Source organism: Balaenoptera borealis (genome assembly GCF_965194805.1).
Source record: "Balaenoptera borealis genome assembly, chromosome: 2".
Lineage (NCBI taxonomy): Eukaryota > Metazoa > Chordata > Mammalia > Artiodactyla > Balaenopteridae > Balaenoptera > Balaenoptera borealis.
Window position 1 is genome coordinate 118,806,835 of NC_138867.1, and position 15,406 is coordinate 118,822,240.

General features: G+C 41.4%; 1 long non-coding RNA gene across 2 annotated transcripts in view; it reads left to right on the top strand.

Annotated features, from left to right (window-relative positions):
• LOC309622691 overlaps positions 1-15,406 on the top strand; it is a 34,025-nt gene that overhangs the window by 12,539 nt on the left and 6,080 nt on the right. For both annotated transcript variants that reach the window (XR_014241058.1, XR_014241059.1), the window contains exon 2: positions 1,897-2,106. This is a non-coding gene — a long non-coding RNA (uncharacterized lncRNA). The remainder of the gene's footprint in view (positions 1-1,896; positions 2,107-15,406) is intronic.

The window sequence follows — 15,406 nt, forward strand, 5'->3', positions numbered from 1 at the left end:
GAAAGTCAACTGACTGGAGACCGACAATGGCCCCATTGTGTCCGGAGCCTTGACCTTGATTTCCTGCCACTGTCGTCTCCCGGCGTGGCATCACCCGGGGCTGATTGGCCCGGAGTCCGTTCCGTGACAGTGGGCGGGCCCCGGGCTTGGATGGCGAGCACTGGGCTCCCCTGGGGGCTGAGACACGCGAGTGACCCTGTCCCCCCAGGAATCCCAGGGAAGGCGGGTGGGGCAACGGGCCGACGCCTTTCAGAAGTCATTTCCTCCTTGCTACTCACAGTCAGGAGTTTGGGGGCAAGAACTCGGGACTTTCTTTGAAAAGCAGTGCTACCTTATGGTTAGGGACTGGGATCTGCAGTCTGAGAGACCCAGCTCCAAATTAGCGGATCCCTGGACACAGCCTTTAACACCACCCACCCTTTTCTTTTCTTCTTTCTTTCTTCCTTTCTCTCTCTTTCTTTCTTCTTTTCTTTCTTCCTTCCTTCTTTCCTTTCTTTCTTTCTCTCTCTCTCTTTCTTTCTTTTCTTTCTTTCCTTCCCTTCCTTCCTTCCTTCCTTTCTTTCTCTCTCTCTTTCTTTCTTTCTTTCTTTCCCTTCGTTCCTTCCTTCCTTTCTTTCTTTCTCTCTCTCTCTTTCTTTTCTTTCTCTCTCTCTTTCTTTCTTTCTTTCTCTCTTTCTTTCTTTCTTTCTTTCTCTCTTTCTTTCTCTCTTTCTTTCTTTCTTTCTTTCTTCCTTTCTTTTTCCATTCTCTTCCCTTGGTTCCTTCCTTCCTTCTTTCTTTCTTAGCACATACTGGGATACACATTCCCTTTGTAAAAAATATTACACAATACAATAAAAAGTTACAGCTCCCCACCTTTGTCACACTTACACCCCCCCCGAAGTGGGGGGTGGGGTGGGGGAGGGCGACTCAGGTAATTGCTACTGTTAGATTGGTGTGTGTCCTTCCTGACCTCATTCAATGAATTACATGAGTCTGTACATATGAAAATATATGATTCCTTGTATGTACTCTCTGGGCCTCAGTTTCCTAATCTGAAAAATGAGAATGAAAATAATAGTAGTTAATTTTGAAAAGTTACTGAGAATGTTACCTGAGATAATTCATGTGGAGCGCTTGGCTCGGCACCTGGCACACAGCATCTGTGACTATTGTTGTCATCATTCACCATCATTATTATCATTATCATTGGGACCCAGACCCAATTCTAAGGTCTGGATAGAAGCCCTGTCTTCCTCCACAGCCTGCTCTTCCCCCTCCCCCTTCTCCCTCCTAACAGCCTGTGATAAAAATCTGTGTTCCCTAATGCCTGTGTTTTTTTAAAACTAGAAAGAGCATCTGGTGTTTTCTGCATGTTCTCTCCTCCCCTTCCCTTCCTTCACCCCACCCGCCCCTTCCCTTCCATATTTGACCTAGATGTGACTGCTCACCCCACCGCAGAGAGAACATTCCATTCTGTGTCAGAAGAAGAGAGTTTCATGGCCCATATGGTGCTGTTGGACCCACAGTGTTTGTACATAACGGCTGTCTGCTGGGTAGGGGTAGAGCTAGTGGCTGAAAGGGGGCAGGGTGGGGGGCGGCACACTCTGTGAAAGAGCACATAGTAAAGCAGGTAAGTAAGCAGTAGGGTCAGCTGTCAGAGCAACCCAGGGTGTGGCCAAGGGCAAGTCATTTCACCTGTCTGAGCCTCAGTTATCTCACCTGTGCAATGGGGCTACTAACAATAGCCACCACATTCAAGTGCTATGAGGATAACACGGAACCTGTGAAGGGACTTGGTACTGAGAAAGCCAAATAGTAGTTATTATGTTGGAAAACTAAGTGTCATGTTTATTTAGCATTTTATGTTTGCAAAGAGAATTTCTAACTTCCTTTTTTCTTTTTAATATGAACTAGTTTTTGCTGCATGGAGAAGGAAGTTTGGTTTGGATTTACAAGTCTCAGGAGAAAGGTAAATGCATTTTCCTGGGCCTCTGTTGAAGCAGCCAGGTGCCACTTCCTGGAGCTGTTGCTGGTCCCTAACATAGCCACAGAGAGCATCAGGATACAGGACACCGAAGGACCTCACTGTTCCAGAGGATGCAGCAGAAAATACGTCAAACCCATGTGAGTAAGACAAGGCCAAATCACCCATTCCACAAACAGTCATGGAGCAGCTGCTTTGTGCCCAGCCCGTACTACAGAGCCCTGCACAGCTGAGGGTCCCTGGAATACAGGGGTTTTATTGGGGAGGGGGGAAACTTACTGCACATATGAGCTAATATTTATTCAGTGCTTATTAGATGCCAAGTATGTTATAAGGACAACAAACAAGTCTTAGATAAGATCTTTGTCCCCCTATAGCTTGTGTTTTATTGTAATTTTTAAAAATTTTATTGAAGTATAGTTGATTTACAATGTCATGTTAATTTCTTCTGTACAGCAAAGTGACTCAGTTATACATACATACATACCTATATATATTCTTTTTCATGTTCTTTTCCATTATGGTTTGTGACAGGATATTGAATATAGTTCCCTGTGCTGTACAGTAGGACCTTGTTGTTTACCCATCCTATATATAATAGTTTGCCTCTGCTAATCCCAAACTCCTCATCCTTCCCTCCCCTACCCTGCCTCCCCCTTGGCAAGCACAAATCTGTTCTCTATATCTGTGTCTGTTTTTGTTTCATAGATATATTGATTTGTGTCATATTTTAGATTCCACATTTAAGTGATATCATATGGTATTTGTCTTTCTCTTTCTGACTTACTTTGCTTAGTATGATAATCTCTGAGTCCATCCTTGTTGCTGCAAATGGCATTATTTCATTCTTTTTGATGGCTGAGTAGTACTCCATTGTATATATGTACCACATCGTTATCTATTCATCTGTCGATGGACATTTAGGTTATTTCCATGTATTGGCTATTGTAAAGAGTGCTGCTTTGAACATAAGGATGCATGTGTCTTTTTGAATTAGAGTTTTGTCTGGGTATATGCCCAGGAGTGGGATTGCTGGATCATATGGCATCTCTACTTTTAGTTTTTTTGAGGAACCTCCATACTGTTTTCCATAGTGGCTGCACCAATTTACATTCCCACCGACAGTGTAAGAGGGTTCCCTTTTCTCCACACCCTCTCCAGCATTTGTTATTTGTAGACTCTTTAATGATGGCCATTCTTGCTGGTGTGAGGTAGTTCCTCATTGTAGTTTTGATTTGTATTTCTCAAATAATTAGCGATGTTGAGCATCTTTTCATGTGCCTATTGGCCATCTGTATGTCTTCTTTGGAGAAATGTTTATTTAGGTCCTCTGACCATTTTTTGATTGGGTTGTTTGTGTTCTTTTGTTGTTGTTGAGTTGTATGAGCTGTTTGTATATTTTGGAAATTAAGCCCTTGTTGATCGCAACATTTGCAAATATTTTCCCCCAGTCTGTAGGTTGTCTTTTCGGTTTTTTTTATGGTTTCCTTTGCTGTGCAAAAGCTTATAAGTTTGATTAGGTCCCGTTTGTTTATTTTTGCTTTTATTTCTATTGCCTTGGGAGACTGACCTAAGAAAACACTGGTACAATTTATGTCAGAGAATATTTTGCCTATGTTCTCTTCTAGGAGTTTTAAGGTGTCTTGTCTTATATTTAGGTCTTTAGTAGCTTGTGTTTTAATGGTGCTTCTATACATGTTACTTTCCTCTGCTTTTTTGGGGAGTGTTATACGCACATTAAAATTTATCTTTTTGAGTGTACACTTCTGTGAGTTTCAACAAACACAGACATGTAACCACCATCACAATCAAAATATAGAATATGTCCCCCCTCCAAATTTTCCTCTTGCTCTTTAGTGGTAAATAAGGCCTCTCCCCCAACCCCAGCCACTGGAAACCACTGATCTGATTTTGTCCTTATAGTTTTGCCTTTTCCAAAATGGAATCCTACAGTATGTAGCCTTGAGTCTGCTTCTTTCTTTTATCTTAATGCTTTTGAGATTCACCCACATTGTTGTACATACCAGCAATTTGTCCCTTTTCTCTTTAACTTTTCATTCTAAAATGTTTCAAATATAAATTTTTTTTAATTAATTAATTTATTTTTGACTGTGTTGGGTCTTCGTTTCTGTGCGAGGGCTTTCTCTAGTTGTGGTGAGCGGGGGCCACTCTTCATCATGGTGTGCGGGCCTCTCACTGTCGTGGCCTCTCTTGTTGCGGAGCACAGGCTCCAGACGTGCAGGCTCAGTAGTTGTGGCTCACGGGCCCAGTTGCTCCGCAGCATGTGGGATCTTCCCAGACCAGGGCTCGAACCCGTGTCCCCTGCATTAGCAGGCAGATTCTCAACCACTGCACCACCAGGGAAGCCCCTCAAATATAAATTTAAAAGAATAATAGTGTGGGAATTCCCTAGCAGTCCGGTGGTTAGGACTCAGTGCTTTTACTTCTGTGGCCTGGGTTCAATTCCTGGTCAGGGAACTAAGATCCCACAAGCCACATGGCCAAAATAATAATCATAATAATAATAGAGTGAATACCTTTAAACCTACCACCTAGATTCAATAATTGTTTGCATTTTGCTGTACTTTAAAATAACATCTATAACAGGCATGTATTTGCTGAACCATTGGAAAGTAAGTTGTAGATACTGACACTTCACCTCTAAAACTTCAACACATATCATCTAAGAATGAGTGATGACCATACGTTATCACACCTAAGAAAGGTGACAATAAATTCCCAAGTGTCATCTACTATTCATCCATTTGCAAATTTCCCCAATTTCAAAAAAGATTTTATAGTTTTTATCCACTTGCTAGAGGGTTTTTTTTTGTCTGTTTTTTGGGTTTTTTTTTTTTGCCTGAGCCCAGCAGCTTGTAGGATCTTAGCTCCCCGACCAGGGATGGAACCCTGGGGCCCCAGCAGTGAGAGTGCCAAGTCTAATCACTGGACTGCCAGGGAATTCCCAACTAGAGTTTTATTTCTAAACTTTTAGTTTTGAAATAGTTATAGACTCATAGGATGTTGCAAAAATAATAGAGTCTCATGTACCCTTTAACCATCTTCCCATAAAAATGACATCTTACATTGAGCTGTAGTAAAATATCAAAACCAGGACACTTGCAGTGGTACATTACTGTTAACTAGACAACAGAACTTATTCAGTTTTCACGAATTTTTAACCTGCATTCATTTGTGCGTGTCGGGGGGGAGGTGTATGTTTAGTTCTATGCACTTAAATCCCAAGTAGAGATTCTTATAACTACCACCACAGTCAGGATTGTTACTGTTGAGCAGAAGCAAGAAGAACTACAAACCTGCAGCCTGTGGAACGAAAACCACATTCACAGAAAGATAGATAAAATGAAAAGGCAGAGGGCAATGTACCAGATGAAGGAACAAGATAAAACCCCAGAAAAACAACTAAATGAAGTGGAGATAGAAAACGTTCCAGAAAAAGGATTCAGAATAATGATAGTGAAGATCCAGGACCTCAGAAAAAGAATGGAGGCAAAGATCGAGAAGATGCAAGAAATGTTTAACAGGGCTTCCCTGGTGGCACAGTGGTTAAGAATCTGCCTGCCAATGCAGGAGACACGGGTTCGAGCCCTGGTACAGGAAGATCCCACGTGCTGCGTAGCAACTAAGCCCGTGCACCACAACTACTGAGCCTGCGCCCTACAGCTTGTAAGCCACAATTACTGAGCCCACGTACCACAACTACTGAAGCCCGTGCGCCTAGAGCCCATGCTCCAGAACAAGAGAAGCCACCGCAATAAGAAGTCTGCGCACCACAACAAAGAGTAGCCCCTGCTTGCTGCAACTAGAGAAAGGCCCGTGTGCAGCAACAAAGACCCAATGCAGCCAAAAATAAATAAATTTATTTTTTAAAAAAGAGAAATGTTTAACAAAGACCTAGAAGAATTAAATAACAAACACCTACAAGAATTAAAGAACAAACAAACAGAGATGAACAATACAGTAACTGAAATGAAAAATACACTAGAAGGAATCAATAGCAGAATTACTGAGGCAGAAGAACGGATAAGTGACCTGGAAGACAGAATGGTGGAATTCACTGCTGTGGAACAGAATAAAGAAAAAAGAATGAAAAGAAATGAAGACAGCCTAAGAGACCTCTGGGACAACATTAAACACACCAACATTCACATTATAGGGGTCCCAGAAGGAGAAGAGAGAAAGGACCCGAGAAAATATTTGAAGAGATTATAGTCGAAAACTTCCCTAACATGGGAAAAGAAATAGCCACCCAAGTCCAGGAAGCACAGAGAGTCCCAGGCAGGATAAACCCAAGGAGAAACATGCTGAGACACATAGTAATCAAACTGACAAAAATGAAAGACAGAAAAAGTATTAAAAGCAACAACGCGAAACGACAAATAACATACAAGGGAACTCCCATAAGGTTAACAACTGATTTCTCAGCAGAAACTCTACAAGCCAGAAGGGAGTGGCATGATATATTTAAAGTGATGAAAGGGAAGAGCCTACAACCAAGATTACTCTACCCCGCAAGGATCTTATTCAGATTCGACGGAGAAATCAAAAGCTTTACAGACAAGCAAAAGCTAAGAGAATTCAGCACCACAAAACCAGCTCTACAACAAATGCTAAAGGAACTTCTCTAAGTGGGAAACACAAGAGAAGAAAAGGACCTACAAAAACAAACCCAAAACAATTAAGAAAATGGTAATAGGAACATACATATCGATAATTACCTTAAATGTGAATGGATTAAATGCTCCAACCAAAAGACACAGCCTCGCTGAATGGATACAAAAAACAAGACCCATATATATGCTGTCTACAAGAGACCCACTTCAGACCTAGGGACACATACAGACTGAAAGTGAGGGGATGGAAAAAGGTATTCCATGCAAATGGAAATCAAAAGAAAGCTGGAGTAGCAATACTCATATCAGATAAAATAGGCTTTAAAATAATGTTACAAGAGACAAGGAAGGACACTACATAATGATCAAGGGATCAATCCAAGAAGAAGATATAACAATTATAAATATATATGCACCCAATATAGGAGCACCTCAATACATAAGGCAATTGCTAACAGCTATAAAAGAAGAAATCGACAGTAACACAATAATAGTGGGGAACTTTAACACCTCACTTACACCAATGGACAGATCATCCAGGCAGAAAATTAATAAGGAAACAAAGCTTTAAATGGTACAATAGACCAGATGGATTTAATTGATATTTATAGGACATTCCATATGAAAACAGCAGAATACACTTTCTTCTCAAGTGCACATGGAACATTCTCCAGGATAGATCACATCTTGGGTCACAAATCAAGCCTTGGTAAATTTAAGAAAATTGAAATCATATCAAGCATGTTTTCTGACCACAACGCTATGAGATTAGAAATCAATTACAGGGAAAAAATGTAAAAAGCACAAACACATGGAGGCTAAGCAATACATTACTAAATAACCAAGAGATCACTGAAGAAATCAAAGAGGAAATCAAAAAATACCTAGAGACAAATTACAACGAAAACACGATGATCCAAAACCTATGGGATGCAGCAAAAGCAGTTGTAAGAGGGGAGTTTATAGCAATACAAGCCTACCTCAAGAAACAAGAAAAATCTCAAATAAACAATCTAACCTTACACCTAAAGGAACTAGAGAAAGAAGAACAAACAAAACCAAAGTTAGTAGAAGGAAAGAATTCATAAAGATCAGAGCAGAAATAAATGAAAGAGAAACAAAACAATAGCAAAGGTCCATAAAACTAAAAGCTGGTTCTTTGAGAAGATAAACAAAATTCATAAACCTTTAGCCAGGTTGATCAAGAAAAAGAGGGAGAGGACTCAAATCAATAAAATTAGAAATGAAAAAGGAGAAGTTACAACGAACATGGCAGAAATACAAAGCAACCTAAGAGACTACTACAAGCAACTCTATGCCGATAAAATGAACAACCTGGTAGAAATGGACAAATTCTTAGAAAGGTATAAGCTTCCAAGACTGAACCAGGAAGAAATAGAAAATATAAACAGACCAATCACAAGTAATGAAATTGAAACTGTGATTAAACATCTTCCAACAGGGCTTCCCTGGTGGCGCAGTGGTTTGGAGTCTGCCTGCCAATGCAGGGGACATGGGTTCGAGCCCTGGTCTGGGAAGATCCCACATGCCATGGAGCGACTGGGCCCGTGAGCCACAATTGCTGAGCCTGTGCGTCTGGAGCCTGTGCTCCGCAACAAGAGAGGCCGCGATGGTGAGAGGCCCGCGCACCGCGATGAAGAGTGGCCCCCGCTCGCCACAACTGGAGAGAGCCCTCGCACAGAAACGAAGACCCAACACAGCTGTAAATAAATAAATTAATTAAAAAAGAAAAATCTTCCAACAAACAAAAGTCCAGGACCAGATGGCTTCACAGGTGAATTCTATCAAACATTTAGAGAAGAGCTAACACCCATCCTTCTCAAATTCTTCCAAAAAATTGCAGAGGAAGGAACACTCCCAGACTCATTCTATGAGGCCACCATCACCCTGACGCCAAAACCAGACAAAGATACTACAAAAAAAGAAAATTACAGACCAATATCACTGACGAATATAGATGCAAAAATCGTCAACAAAATACAGCAAACAGAATCCAACAACACACTAAAAGGATCATACACCATGATCAAGTGGGATTTATCCCAGGGATGCAAGGATTCTTCAATATATGCAAATCAATCAATGTGATACACCATATTAACAAACTGAAGAATAAAAACCATATGATCATCTCAATAGATGCAGAAAAAGCTTTTGACAAAATTCAACACCCATTTATGATAAAAACTCTCCAGAAAGTGGGCATAGAGGGAACCTACCTGAACATAATAAAGGCCATATACAACAAACCCACAGCAAACATCATTCTTAATGGTGAAAAACTGAAAGCATTTCCTCTAAGATCAGGAACAAGACAAGGATGTCTACTCTCACCACTATTATTCAACATAGTTTTGAAAGTCCTAGCCATGGCAATTAGAGAAGAAAAACAAATAAAAGGAATACAAATTGCAAAAGAAGAAGTAAAACTGTCACTGTTTGCAGATGACATGATACTATACATAGAGAATCCTAAAGATGCCACCAGAAAACTACTAGAGCTAATCAATGACTTTGGTAAAGTTGCAGGATACAAAATTAATGCACAGAAATCTCTTGCATTCCTATACACTAACAACGAAAGATTAGAAACAGAAATTAAGGAAACAATCCCATTCACCATTGCAACAAAAAGAATAAAATACCTAGGAATAAACCTACCTAAGGAAGTATAAGACCTGTACTCAGAAAACTATAAGACACTGATGAAGAAATCAAAGATGACACAAACAGATGGAGAGATATACCATGTTCTTGGATTGGAAGAATCAATATTGTGAAAATGACTATACTACCCAAAGCAATCTACAGATTCAATGCAATCCCTATCAAATTACCAGTGGCATTTTTTACAGAACTAGAACAAAAAATCTTAAAATTCGTATGGAGACACAAAAGCCCCCAAATAGCCAAAGCAGTCTTGAGGAAAAAAACAGCTGGAGGAATCAGACTCCCTGCCTTCAGACTATACTACAAAGCTACAGTAATCAAGACAATATGGTACTGGCACAAAAATAGAAATATAGATCAATGGAAAAGGATAGAAAGCCCAGAGATAAACCCACACACCTATGGTCAACTAATCTATGACAAAGGAGGCAAGGATATACAATGAAGAAAAGACAGTCTCTTCAATAAATGGTCCTGGGAAAACTGGACAGCTACATGTAAAACAATGAAATTAGAACACTCCCTAACACCATACACAAAAATAAACTCAAAATGGATTAAAGACCTAAATGTAAGACCGGGCACTATAAAACTCTTAGAGGAAAACATAGGAAGAACACTCTTTGACATAAATCACAGCAAGATCTTTTTTGATCCATCTCCTAGAGTAATGGAAATAAAAACAAAAATAAACAAATGGGCCTCAATGAAACTTAACAGCTTTCGCACAGCAAAGGAAACTATAAACAAGACGAAAAGACAACCCTCAGAGTGGGAGAAAATATTTGCAAATGAATCAACAGACAAAGGATTAATCTCCAAAATATATAAACAGCTCATGCAGCTCAATATTAAAAAAAACAAACAACCCAATCAAAAAATGGGCAGAAGACCTAAATAAACATTTCTCCAAAGAAGACATACAGATGGCCAAGAGGCACATGAAAAGCTGCTCAACATCACTAATTATTAGAGAAATACAAATCAAAACTACAGTGAGGTATCACCTCACACTGGTTAGAATGGGCATCATCCGAAAATCTACAAACAACAAATGCTGGAGAGGGTGTGGAGAAAAGGGAACCCTCTTGCGCTGTTGGTGGGAATGTAAATTGATACAGCTACTATGGAGAACAATATGGAGGTTCCTTAAAAAACTAAAAATAGAATTATCATATGACCCAGCAATCCCACTACTGGGCATATACCCAGAGAAAACCATAATTCAAAAAGTCACATACACCCCAATGTTCATTGCAGCACTATTTACAATAGCCAGGACATGGAAGCAACCTAAGTGTCCATTGACAGACGAATGGATAAAGAAGATGTGGCACATATATACAATGGAATATTACTCAGCCATAAAAAGGAATGAAATTGGGTCATTTGTAGAGACGTGGATGGATCTAGAGACTGTCATACAGAGTGAAGTAAGTCAGAAAGAGAAAAACAAATATATATTAATGCATATATGTGGAATCTAGAAAAATGGTACAGATGAACCAGTTTGCAGGGCAGAAATAGAGACAGAGATGTAGAGAAGATACGTATGGACACCAAGGGAGGAAAGCAGGGTGGTGGGGGTGGGGGTGGTGGGACGAATTGAGAGATTAGGATTGAGATATATACACTAATATGTATAAAATGGATAATTAATAAGAACCTGCTGTATAAAAATAAATAAATAAAATTAAAATTTAAAAAGAGATTGATAACTGTTACATCACAACTGTTAACATCACTAGGAAGAACTCTCTAGTGCTACCTCTTTGTAGTGACACCCATTCCCACTTCATGCCTCCCTGGTCCTCCTCCCTGACCCCTGGAAACCACTAATCTGTTCTCCATCTCCATAGTTTTGTCATTTTGAGAATGTTGTATAAATGAAATCATACAGTATGCAACCTTTTGAGATTGAATTTTTTCACTAAGCGTAAGGCTCTTGAGGTTCCTCCAGGTTGTTGCATGTATGATTGGTAGTTTGTTCTTTTCTATTGCTAAGTAGTATTCTTACATGGATGTGCCACTGTTTAGCCATTCACCAGTTGAAGGATATTTGAATTGTTTCCAGTGTTTGGTGATTATGAATCAAGTTACTGTGAACATCTGTGCAACAGGTTTGTGTGAGAATATAAGCTTCAGTTCACTTGGGTAAATACCTAAGGGTGGGATTGTTGGGTTGCATGGTAAGTGTAAATTTATGTGAAATGGCTAAACTGTTTTGCCAGCTGGCTCTACCATTTTGCATTCCCACCAGCATTGTATGAGGGTTACGGTTGCTCTGCATTCCTGCCAGCACTGGGTATTATCACTTTTTTATAAAAATGTCAGCCATTCTAATACACGTGTAATACAACCCCACATAACTCTTAAACCGTAAGTAAGACCGTGTCACGACCCTTCTTAAAATACGCTTCACATCACACTAAGAATAAAATTCAAGCTCATTTCTGAGGCCTGCCAGACCCTCTCTCCTGACCCCTGGGTCTCACTCGGCTCCAGCCGCAGCAACCTCCCTGTTGTTTCTGACACCCTAAGCTTGGTCCGCTGGAATGTTCTTACCCTCGGTATCCAGGTGACTCAGTTTCTCGCTCCATTTACTCTCTGTCTAATATCAGCTTCTCAGAGGCCTACCCTGATGGTCCAAATGAGCCCCATCCCTCCACTCAGCTCACAATTCTACCCTGTTTTATTTTTCTTCAAGGCACTTATCTCTGCTTGACACAATACTATATCAATTACTGAACTGTTTACTGTCTGTCTCCCCCATAAGGACAGGGATTGGCTTTTTGATGACTGTTTCCAGTGCTTAACACAGTGCTTGGCACATAGGAGACACTCAATAAATATTTGTTGAATGAATGTGTATCGGAGACCTCTTGTGACCCTCCTCCCATCCTGGCCCACCTTTTACTCAGCCGTCGCCATGACAACCAGTTTTGGGGCAGGTTAAAGCCCCTTGGGTTAGCTGCTCCCCACAGGTCTTGCCTTCTGCCCAGGCTTGTGTCTGGACTCAAGCACTGTGGCCTGGAAGTGTGAGGAACTTAACCCTACTGGGGCAACCCTGGACCCACAGATATACGCTCGCTTCTCTGATGCTTGGTGGACAGTTCTGAGGTGCCCTCCGTGTTGCTCCTCAGCAGGTCCTCCCCGCCGGATTGAGCCCCACTTGCCCACAGTGGTGACCAACTCCATAACACACCATTGTCCTGCTTTCCTTCTTTCCAGTCCCCCTCTCCCCACGCCCCTACTCCTGTTCCCGGGGGCCTGGTACATAATAAATATTTATTAAGTGAATAAGGTAATTACTAGCAACACACATACACACAGACACACAAAAGACAAGAAAAAAGAAAATGTATGTCCACACAAAGACTTGTCATGAATTGTCATAGCAGGTTTATTTATTTATTTATTTATTTATTTATTTATTTAATTTTAGATTTTTTTAAATTGAAGTATAGTTGATTTACAGTGTCATCTTAGTTTCTGGTATATAGCAAAGTGATTCATAGAGAGATAGATAGATAGATAGATAGATAGATAGATAGATAGATAGAGATATTCTTTTTCAGATTCTTTTCCATTATAGTTTATTACAAGGTATTGAATATAGTTCTCTGTGCTATACAGTAGGACCTTGTTGTTTATCTCTTATATATAGTAGTTTGTATCTGCTAATCCCAAACTCCTTATTTATTCCTCTGCCACCCCTTTCCCCTTTGGTAACCATAAGTTTGTTTTCTTTTTTAAATTTATTTATTTATATTTGGCTGCATTGGATCTTCCTTGCTGCGTGCATGCTTTCTCTAGCTGCGGCGAGCGGGGGCTACTCTTCACTGCGGTGCGTGGGCTTCTCATTACATTGGCTTCTCTTGTTGAGGAGCACGGGCTCTAGGCACGCGGGCTTCCATAGTTGTGGCTCGCAGGCTCTAGAGCGCAGGCTCAGTAGTTGTGGCACACGGGCTTCGTTGCTTTGCAGAATGTGGGAACTTCCCAGACCAGGGCTTGAACCCTTGTCCCCTGCATTGGCAGGCGGATTCTTAACCACTGCGCCACCAGGGAAGCCCATAAGTTTGTTTTCTATGTCTGTAAGTCAAAGCAGCATTATTCATAATAGCCCAAAACTGGAAATGGCCCAGGTGTCCATCAACAAGCAAATAGATAAATTGTGGTATATTCATACAATAGCTTACTACTCAGTAATAAAAAGAAACAAATGCTGATAAATGCTACAACATGAATGGACCTCCAGAACATTATGCTGAGTGAAAGAGGCCAGACAGGAGAGTACATACTGGATGATTATATTTACACTGGGTTTTTTTGTTTTTGGCTACACTGCGTGGCTTGTGGGATCTCAGTTCCCTGGCCAGAGATTGAACCCAGGCCACAGCAGTGAAAGCACTAGATTCTAACCACTAGACCACCAGGGAAATCCCTGGATGATTACATTTAAATGAAGTTCTAGAACAAGCAAAATGAAGCTATGGGAACAGAAAGCAGAGCTGAGATTGACTGGGGCTGGCCATGGGGAAGGAGGATATTGACTGGAAAGAGGACTCAGGAAAACTGTACAGATTATGGAAATATTCTATATCTTTCGTAGAGTGGTGGATACTTGGGTATTTGTCAAAACTCACATAACTGTACACCTTAAACATGTGCATTCTATTGTATGCAAATTATACCTCAATAAGGCTGATTTTTAAAGTGAATTAACTATAAATGCTACGAAGGGAAGAAAATATGGTATGTAAGAGAGAATGGGGGGAAGGAAGATTACTTTTGATTGGTTGGCCAAGTGATTCTTGAGGAGGTGACATTTGAGCAGAGATTTGAATGTCAAGAGGGAGACAGCCATGGAAAGATCTAGGGGAGGCCATTCCAGAAAAAAGTCAATGCAGGAACAAAGACCCAGAACAGGAAGGAGTTTGATAATCTTGGGACCAGTCTGAAGGCCAGTGTGACTAGGTGAAGTGGGTAGGGCAGAGAGTGGTACGGACAGGGTGGAGAGTTGGGCAGAAGCCAGATCACGTATGACCTTATCAGCCCCAATAAAGGTGTGGAATTTGAAATGAATAAAATGCAAATCCCTCATGGGTCTAGTGGAGCAGAAACAGATAAGCAAATAAAGGCAATACAGGGTCATGGGTGATATTCTGGGGACGTGTACAGGGAAAGAGGAGGGAGTAGTCAGCGCTACCTGGGAACATCTGGGAAGGCTTCCCAGAGGAGGTGACATTTCAGCCAAGACTTGAAGGAAGAGTAGCAGAGGAGAAAGGGTGTTCCAGTGGAGGGTGCTGTGTCTATAGTAGCCCAGAGGTGAGCAGCTCCATGGAACATTCAAAGACCTGAGCATAACATAAGTCTAGTTGGAGTTTTGCCTCTAGGGGAGTGGCAGGAGATCTGAGGTTGAAGAGAAAGGCTTTTAAATGCCTCATCAAGGACTTCCCTGCCGGTCCATTGGTTAAGACTCCGAATTTCCACTGCAGGGGGCAAGGGTTCGATCCCTGGTCAGGGAACTGAGATCCCACATGTGGTGAGGTGCGGCCAAAATACATAAATAAACGCCTCATCAGACTTGATCCTGCAGGGGATGGGAAACCCCTAGAGAATTTTAAGTAAGAGAGTATTAGGGCCAAGTTTATATTTCGGATCAAGACCTCTAGATTGGGCACATGGAGAGCAAGACCGCTGGTTCTGGTGTGAAATCACAGGGAAGGCCTGAACAAGGACGAATGGGGCAGGCAGAAGGGCCAAACTCTGCTACAAGGTAATCAGGACTATCCCGAACTCAGGGAACTTCAGGTCTCTGGCTTGAAGGCCTGGCTTCCCTGCAGGACGGTGGTCCAGTTAAGCCGGACACATGAGGAGAGACAGGTTGAGGAAAACATCTACAGAGTTTGAGGCACCAGAGGGCCATAAATGCTAACTTTTATGGGCTCTGCTCCCTCAGAGGGCTTGTTACTTGAAGATTCCTAGGCCCTGGCCCCAGTGATTCGGAAGCAGTGGGTCTAGGATGGAGCCCAGGAAACTGCATGTGTACCCAGTGCCCCTCCCACTCTGACGCAGGTGGACCCCACACCTACAGAGCTGTCAATTTGGCCTC